The following is a 9,209-nucleotide window of genomic DNA, read 5'->3' as shown; positions in this document are numbered from 1 at the left end:
TGTTTTGTAATTATGATATGGCTAGAAATTTGGACAATAGAATATCCACTACTAGTTATTTATTTACTTTTGTCAAAGCAATGATCAGTTTGGCCTCAAGATTACAATAGTAATGTCTCTTTAAGGAGAAAAATAAATGATTTGGTTGTAGCATTTATATGGCAATTTATATTATCCTCAATGTGGTTTCACTTTGTATTATGATAAAAATAATTCTATTTACTTAGAAAATAATGCTTCCTTTCATACTAAGACTAAAGATATTGAAGTATGTTTCCATCTTATTCCAAGTGTGTTCGAGGAATCAGGAAATCTTCAAGTTGATAAGATAGACTCAAAACAGAATCCAACTGATGCACTCAAAAAGATTTTCTTGCGAGAGAAGTTCAAGTTTAGGTGAGCTTCTATCAACATTGTCAGGAAATAATAATAGGGGTGTAGTAGGGGAAGGCCTTTAAATTTGCAACAATTATTGGACTTCAAGTGAGAGTTTTTTGTGTCTATGAAGCCCAATGATCATCACTATATTTTCCTCTAATCATCATCTCTTCATTCATTTTTTAGACCTTTTAAATATTGTTGATTAGAGATGATTCATTCAATTTGATTATTGTTTGTTTAATAAAGTTGTTGTATTGTAAGAAAAACTCAAAAAAATAATAATAATAGATTTCTCTTGTTGAAAGTGGAGATAGCCAATTGGTGAACCACTATAAATTAATGTGTTGAATTGTCTTGTCTTTGTTTTCTTTAATTCTTATTTTTGTATCTTTCATTTTTTATTCAAACATCTAGTTACTTCATAGTAACTTCTATTCATTTCCACCAAAAAGATTAATGTCATTTTAATAAATTTAAATGAATTATAGTGATCAAAGTATAAAATAGGTAAGTGAGATTAATGATAAAATAATGTTTAAATCAAGTGTAGACCATGGAAGAACCTTAAATGGGATCAAGTTGAGAGGATGAATTTAGGTACAAGAACAACATATCCTATTATAGTTGAATCACATTTTGTGTCTTGGTAGGGGGCCGAGGTCACTCAGGGGGGTTCGCGATTGGGTCGCTTGATCCTCGCTCAGTGGTGGGAGCCCACAGAGGGAGGTGAGTGATTATAGACTATGGGTATAATTTGTTTGTAGAATGGATACAATTTATTTTAGACATAGCTAGCAAAAAATAAATTAGGGACACAATAATGTGTTAGTAGGTTTCAAGAGTTTATTTAATGGAGTCGATGTAGAAATTTCTCTCTTTTTTATTTTTTTTAGAATTAGTTGTTTGAAATTACATCTAAAACTAGGGCTCGATTAATTAAGGCCACTTTACAAAAACATAAAATAAAAAAGGTCAAAATTTTCATTACTCCATTGGATTGATTATCTAGTGCTTGAAATCAATAGTATTATTGTAGTTTTGAATAATTTTTAACTCTTATATTGTTAATTGGAGTTCAACATAATGTTAATTGGAATGTAATGCAATAAAGGTGGGGGGTGGTAAAGACAAAATTTTGAGAGATTAGAGTTGTGCAAGAAAATGGAGTAGCTCCAGTAGTATAAGGGAGATCTATACATATATCCCATGACTGAACAATACGTTAAAGTAAGATGCTTTGACAATGCTTTGAATCATGATCCCTATAGTCAACCAAAAAAATAAAAATTTAATATCCACTTGTATTCAAAGTTTATTCATAATTCGAGAAAAAAGGATAATATGAGATCCATTATTGAATCAGACTGTAAAATTTTGAAAATAAAAACTAAAAAGGACCAACATTCCTTTTGCAACATACATCCATCTTCTCATGCATATTTTTTTTCAACTCGATAATAAATATGTAGAATATCATAAGAAGAACCAACAAGGTGTTGTAAATCAACATAGACCATCAACTCTATCCACTTCAATCGAACAAAGAAGAGCATGATATGGAAAATGGAACAAAAAATGCCTGACATTGGAAAATGGAATAAAGAAGAGCATGATATGGAAAATGGAACATTCTTCTTAGACATAACTCCACCTTAGTAGAAGTAGCTTGAGCAAGAACTATTAAAAACAAACCCATGTTCACCACTAACCAAAAATAGATATGTGAAACTAGCATAGTAGAAAAGAGAGGCCCTAGCTTTAGACAAACTAGGAAAAAAACTTGGCCAACTTAGCATGAGTGTCACTCAACCTAGAAAACACCATCAAGGAAAATAAAATTGAAATGGGTATCACAAAGGAGAGGAAAAAGAAAAAACATACCCACCACAACACATCTACTTTGAACTATCCAAGGAGGTCCATTTTAGAACTAACACCAAAGGAATTTGAACTGGTACACACATCCACCCACCATAAAAATAAACCACTAAAAAGGAATCATGTCAAAGATAAATTACCTAGATTAGTCCAAAATAAACATAAAATATTAGGGTCAAGAATCTATAGATATGTCATAAATTTGAGGTTGATGGTTACCCTAACTATCTGAAACCTCTTGGTAAACATATAAAACCACAAAATGAACCCATTCCAAGGGTTGAAGTTGGTGAGAAGTGAAGCTTTGATAATACAACTACAAAATATAGTTGTACAATTATAGTTTTGTGTCTTTTCTATTGCAAGAATGCATTGATGGATTGAAAGTCTTAGTTTTTCTTTGGATTCTTGTAAATATTGTTATTGCAATACTTTCTGATTTAGATTTTAGGTTGTTTAGAGTTCATCCATTCATACTTTTTAAATCTTTTGTTCTTAGTTTTTTTAGAAGGCATGCGGCTTTAGAGATTGCTACAAAATGGGAAGAAATTTTGATGGTGAAAACCAAATAATCACACAAAACATAGGTGGAGGATAGGTGAATGTTTAATGAGGAAATAGAAATGGGAAATGATACTCTAAATGAGCATAGTGATGGAAGAAACATAATAGATGATAATGTAAGTATTCTAAAGTGGAGAAATGGACAAGGGGAGGGACGTAGTGAAGGAAGACATAACTGATAACAGGTTTCCTTTAGGTGGGAAACTGATATGAGTTAGAGAAAAATTGGTAGAATGCTTGAAAATGACAAATGATACGTGCTAGAATCCAACATATTTGAGTAGTGGGGTTTCTTTGGAATGTATTAATTGATTAACAAAATAGGTAAAATAGGATCTAAAATAGGATATTTTTTCTCAATGTCGAGATGCTTGACACTTTGAAGCAACAAGAATGTGAAGGGACAAAAGACATACATATATCCCCTATTTGGAGTTTAGAAAGCATATTTGAAATGGAAAATGACTCAAGTTTCAACTTAGTGGCTATAGAATATGAATATGACTTAGGGAAATAATCAAAGGAAGATTTATTTGGTCTAAAAGATGGTAAGGGAAATATAGAAAATAGGTCCTCAGCTCAAAGTAAAGAAAAAAGTAACAAGGTCAAAGTTGGGGAGAAGTATAAAAGGGGAAGAAAATAAAATTGTGCTCTTCTTGTGGCAAAAATAAGTGTTGTTGGTCAAATAAAATTGATATTTTATGCATATTTCTAAGAGAAGTGAAGCTCCTTTTATCATGGAATGACAGTGACAACAATGCCCCTGACAAAATCCACATGATCAATTATTTTTCTGATCAAGTGAGACCAAATTTTGTTTTGTTGCAAGAAACAAAGATCAAGTATCAAGACACTAAATGGTTTCAAATATTTTTTGGGTGATGTAAATGTGTGATGATGGAAGCTTAGGGTGCTTCAGGTGGGTTGGGTTTCCTCTGGAAAGAAGAAACAAGAAGGTTACCTTGGTTAATCAAGAAAGATGTTGGAAATGTTTTGTATTTATCTCTAAACAACCAAGAGTGGAGTTTAATGTTCTAAATATATATGGCATGAATAATTGTTCCCAAAAGAAAATAGTTTGTATGGAGCTTTCAAATCTGATTGAAATAATGGCAAGATAGATATTCATCATGTGTTGGGGGGGGGGACTTCAATGCAATTCTATGTCCATGGGATAAACAAGGTGGAAAAGGTTTGTCAAGTCATATTCAATAGGATTTCACAAATTTTATAATGACAAATGGCCTATTTGAGATCCCTTTTAGAAATGGAGATTTCATCTGGAAAAATAGGCAAGAAGGGTTCTTAAATATTGAAGAAAAATTAGATAAGTTCTTCTTAGCTAGGAATAGGGTGAAAAATCAATGGACATACATGGCTAAGATAATGCCTCTTCATAGATTTGACCATTACCTGATTAGTTTGATCCTATAGGAGGATTCAACTCTAGAAATGATCCTATAAGAGGATTCAACTCTAGAAATGTGCCCTTTCAAGTTTGAAGCAATGTGGTTGAGGGTAGATGGTTAATTACGATTTACTAGTTATGTTTTCAAAACAATTATCTTTCAATCCTAATAATAAACATAGTGACCTATCTTCATAGCATGGTCTTTGTTTGGAACTAGCTATTTTTTCATCTATTGTACTTGCTGTCGCTCCTCTTAAGAGATTCTCACTTTACCCAAGTACTACAAATTGAGATGGGGTGTAGGTGATATGATTGATTATATCATCTTGTGTGATGGATTCTACATGTTTTCCTAGTGTAATGTACTTTCCCCATGACGTGCTACATTATTTTTTGTTTAGATCTCTTGAAATGATCTGTGTTTCTCTATTGATGCAAGGTGATAAAGGAGTAAAAAATTTGATGCAAAATCTTCTTTTTGTATCCCACTTATTCTATATTTTGTTATATCTTATTTTGTACATGTTCCTTTTTTTTTTTTATTGGGGATGATACATAATGATAGTCAACTATTATTTCTTCTGTCCATGATGTCAGCCAAAAGGACTCTTATGTGTAAATTTTATGTGTTTTTCTTTAATTGTACTTATAGTTCCACTAACTTTTTCAGATGACAACATTTTATTTGATATAATATCTCATGTATTATCATATGATCATACCAACCCTAGAGTTGGTAGATCCCTTCTTTCCTATTTTCTCATGTGCTCATTTACCTTGATTTGTCCTTTCTTGCAGGCATTTGACAATGGAAATAATTGTTGTGAATTATTGCATGATATATTAACGTCATTGCTCCCATTAAGGAATTTACAATCACTTTAATGTGTTGGGTTACAATTCTCTCTATGTTTCACATTTTTCATAGACATACTAATTAAATGTTATCTTTCATGGGTTACACCTCTCTCTCTCTCTCTCTCTCTCTCTCTCTCACACACACACACACACACACACACACACACACACACACACAGACACACATTTTGGTTTTTAATTTGATTAGAACTTAAATCATTTAGATCATTGATGTTTCTCTATCAACATGTCACTAAAACCCACTACTACCATTATTTCTTCCAAAAAAACTAGCTTCCAGCCATTCTCCCTTGCACAAACCTTCCATCACTCAATTGTTGCAAAAGCACCATTAAAACTCAAGATACTATTTATTATTTCATACTCCTATATATTTATTATATATTTTTCATATACTAATAATTGTTACAAGTTTAAGAATAACATACTCAAGCCAAGAGAAGGGACATCACAAAATATTAATATTGATGTTGCCATAATTTCACAGGAATTATTTCATGACAAGTTCTAATAAAAATTCTTATCTAACCATTATAAGAGAAGAGAGTTGATGAACAAGTGGGGCATTGGAGCTTGAGGCTTCAATGTAATATAATGAGATGAATTATGAAACATAGTGGAAAAACTCTATTTAGAGGAGTCATACAATCTAATGACTAGCTAGAGCTAAAAATATAATTAGTGAAGGAATGTATAAGTGTTTTGATTATGATATTAGGGTCAAACAAGACTACCCCTATGTCTCATGTGATTTGACATATACATTGATAAGTTGGAAGCATGATTATGTGGCACAAATTTACTTTTCTTATACTAATTTTAAAAATAGTTCAGCATTTGAGAGCACTTTTTAGGAGGTTGATCTATGTAACTGAATGTCACCTAGATCAAAATCATGAAATAATCATTAAATAAAAGAGTTAAGTAAATTATATTTATTTTAAATTATAGCCCATTATAAATAGTGAAAGAGTACAAATATCTTGTGTTTGACATCCGTTATAAGCTTAGTTTGGGGACTTGTAAAACAAAAGGGATATAAGAAAATTGGGAAGCATCATACTTGATAAGTAGGAGATAATTTCCACAGCAAGTCAAATTATGATATTGCTACTTATCAATTGATGAGCTTAAGGGGCTTTCTAGTGAATGGTTCATAAGGCACAACACTTGGTGAAGGTTTTGCAAATGGGGTTGCAAGCTTTGGGTTTAACCATGGAGGAAACTCTGTAGTCAAGCGCGCTTAGGCTGGAGTAGTACTGGGATGGGTGACCTCTCGGGAAGTCCCGGTGCTTCACCCCTATGAGCATCACCTAGATCCAATGAGTGCTAAGTGTTCCATTTATTCTCATGGGAGATGGATTCATGTTGAATCACTACTCATGAAACATGGGTCAATGAGTTTGACTCAAAATCACACAGTTTAATCCTGATAGCAATATCACAAGTATCATACTTGTTGTAAAATAAGTGAAAAAAAGTTGAACTTTGGGTTTGGAAAACTAATAAAACCCTTTTTGGCTTAAAATTCATGTTGGCTTTCTTTATGAATGTGAAATTCAAAGAACCAATGTGTGTCAAACTACTACCAAAGGCAACTAGAAGGAATCTAGAAACACCTAATCTTTTGGTTGAAGCTAGGATTTTCAATTAGAGGTGTAGATGATAACATAGTTGACAAGTTAGCTAAGAATATTGAAAACATGGATGAGTTGAAAGGAAACTTGTATTAAGAAAAACTTCATCGAGATGAACAAGTGAGGCATCAATTTGTAAGAATTTATGAAGAAGTAAAATCTTATGTGATTGAAAAAATTAGAATCACCATGTGGAAAAAGAAGTTCGATGGAATTTTTTTATCACATCTAAGAGTTTAACCCAACTAAAGATCATGAAAAGAAAAAATATTTAGGAGTTGTTACTGAAGGGAAAATGGGATTGGTAGTTACACAATTGAGGATATCACCACATCACCTTCGGTGTGAGACTGATAGGTGGAAGATACCTATCAGTCAAGGGTAAGAAGAAGGATTTTTCATTATAAGTGGAAGAGTTATCTAGGAAGTATGAGGGAGTAGTAAAGGAAGAAATACCTCTCTACCCCCAATCAGAGATGTTAGTCACCGCATTGACTTCATCTTTGGAGCCACTCTACCAAATAAGTTTGTGAATAAAAAATGACCCCATCATAGAATGATGAATTACAAAATAGTTCCAAGAGTTGTTGGAGAAGGGACTCATCAAGAAGAGTCTTAGTCTTTGTGTTGTCCCTCCTATTCTTGCACCTGACAAGAGAGATAAATGGAGAATTTGCACAGATGCAAGGGCCTTCAAACAAATCACAATTATGTGTGGATTCCCTATACCTAGAATAGAAGACTTAATAGATTATATGGAAGGGGCTTGTTATTTTTCAAAAATAGATCTCAAAAGTGAGTTCCATCAAACAAAGATTAGGGAGGGAGATGAGTGGAAAACAACCTTCAAAACTAACGAAGGGTTGTATGAGTGGATGGTAATGCCCTTTTGGCTGAGTAATGTCCCTAGCATATTCTTGAGGTTAACGATTGAAGTTCTGAAGCCTTTTATGGTAATGCCTTTGTCTTCCATTCTATGTCCATTAGTTCTGACATTTGTTCGTCTGTCTTCTCCCATGGACAGAGTTATGAGGATTTTTCTATTATCAAAACCTATTGTTGTTGGACACTCAGTCACTATTTGTTCTGCAGAAATCAACTTGTAATGTGGTTTAACCGTTTCTACCTTTGGTTGGAATTTATCCTCATTAGTGGCTTATGCATTAATGATCCTCTCATTTCCATCTTTGCCAAATAGTTTCTATCTGCTTCCATGAAGAAAAATTTGTATCGATCTGTTCTTCTCTGTTCACTTAAAGTAGTGAGACTTAAAAGAAAGAAAGATTAAACAGAGTATGCTAAAAAGATTTTGTGACGATTGCATCTATTTTAGATGCATGATTAATTTATAAGTAGTTGTGTGCAGATATCCAGAGGATGTGGAAAGGCGTGATAGAAAGTGGATTGTTTTATGATTTAGGGGAATACTGCAGGTGATATTATGTTGACAAATTCTATTGAGCCACCATCATCTAATTTCAAGAAGGTTACAATTGATGGAGATTTGTGGGATTGTGTTAAGCTAGATCTCCCTGCATAAATCTGGTAACGCAAGAGCAGACCAGATTGTGTTACATGTTTCATGTGAATTTTGAAATGAGAAGCGGAGTTGATTGGAAATGAAAACAATATTGTTAATTTGAATGAGCGGTGGCGAAGCCTTTAGCATAGACATGTATCCCACACACGGGAAGAAAGAAATAAAATACATTTTTAAAAGCAAAGAGTTTGACGGTGTGATTTGTCGAGCTTGGTAATGTGGGCTTGTGACCTGAGTGGGGATGCATAAGGTGGAGGAACAGGAGAGTTAAACAGCTGGTGAGGAGGGAAAATGCATGGCATATAATGTTGGCCCACCTTGATCCAAGTTGAGAGTTGTTGTGGGGCCATCCTTCAAAGGAAGGATGCCATGTCTCGCAGCGTAAGGCGGAGGGGAACGCGTGAGGCTGGTTTCATAGAGCAACAAACACGTCTCGCACCCTATAGTGGAAGGATTACGCACCACTTGCCCCTCTAACCACTGATCCTCCTAGCCTTTGCATCCTTAGACCTCCACCTTTTGCTTGCCACTAATCTCTATTTTCTATTTCGTGGGGACTATTTTCCCTATAAGATAGAAATTACAAATGTCACAAATTTTTTTGATTTCCTCAATGAAGAAATATTTACAAGATATAGACTCCCTAAGGAAATAGTCACTTACCAATGAGAACATTTGACTTCTACACTCATGACAAATTTGGCCAATAAGTATAATATCAGGTGTATAAAGTCTCCACCTTACCACCTACATGTTAATGACCAAGAAGGAATAAACATAGGGAAATATAGTCTCTTCTTGATGGGGACACAACCCAAGAACAGAATGGAATGAACAGAAAGGGAAAATTATATTAACTGAGAAAATAAGCTAGTACAAATAGTAGAGAGAAAATAAACTTCAAAACATGCCCTAAGGG

General features: G+C 33.5%; 1 non-coding gene across 1 annotated transcript; it reads left to right on the top strand.

Annotated features, from left to right (window-relative positions):
* Window positions 1–8,493: 8,493 nt before the first annotated feature.
* On the top strand, window positions 8,494–8,810 carry LOC149539995 (signal recognition particle RNA). Its single transcript, XR_016356641.1, has one exon.
* Window positions 8,811–9,209: the final 399 nt, after the last annotated feature.

Source organism: Cupressus sempervirens, chromosome 9 (genome assembly GCF_028749045.1).
Source record: "Cupressus sempervirens isolate cs-2001-9-10 chromosome 9, ASM2874904v1, whole genome shotgun sequence".
NCBI lineage: Eukaryota > Viridiplantae > Streptophyta > Pinopsida > Cupressales > Cupressaceae > Cupressus > Cupressus sempervirens.
This window is presented reverse-complemented; position numbering and strand designations above follow the sequence as displayed.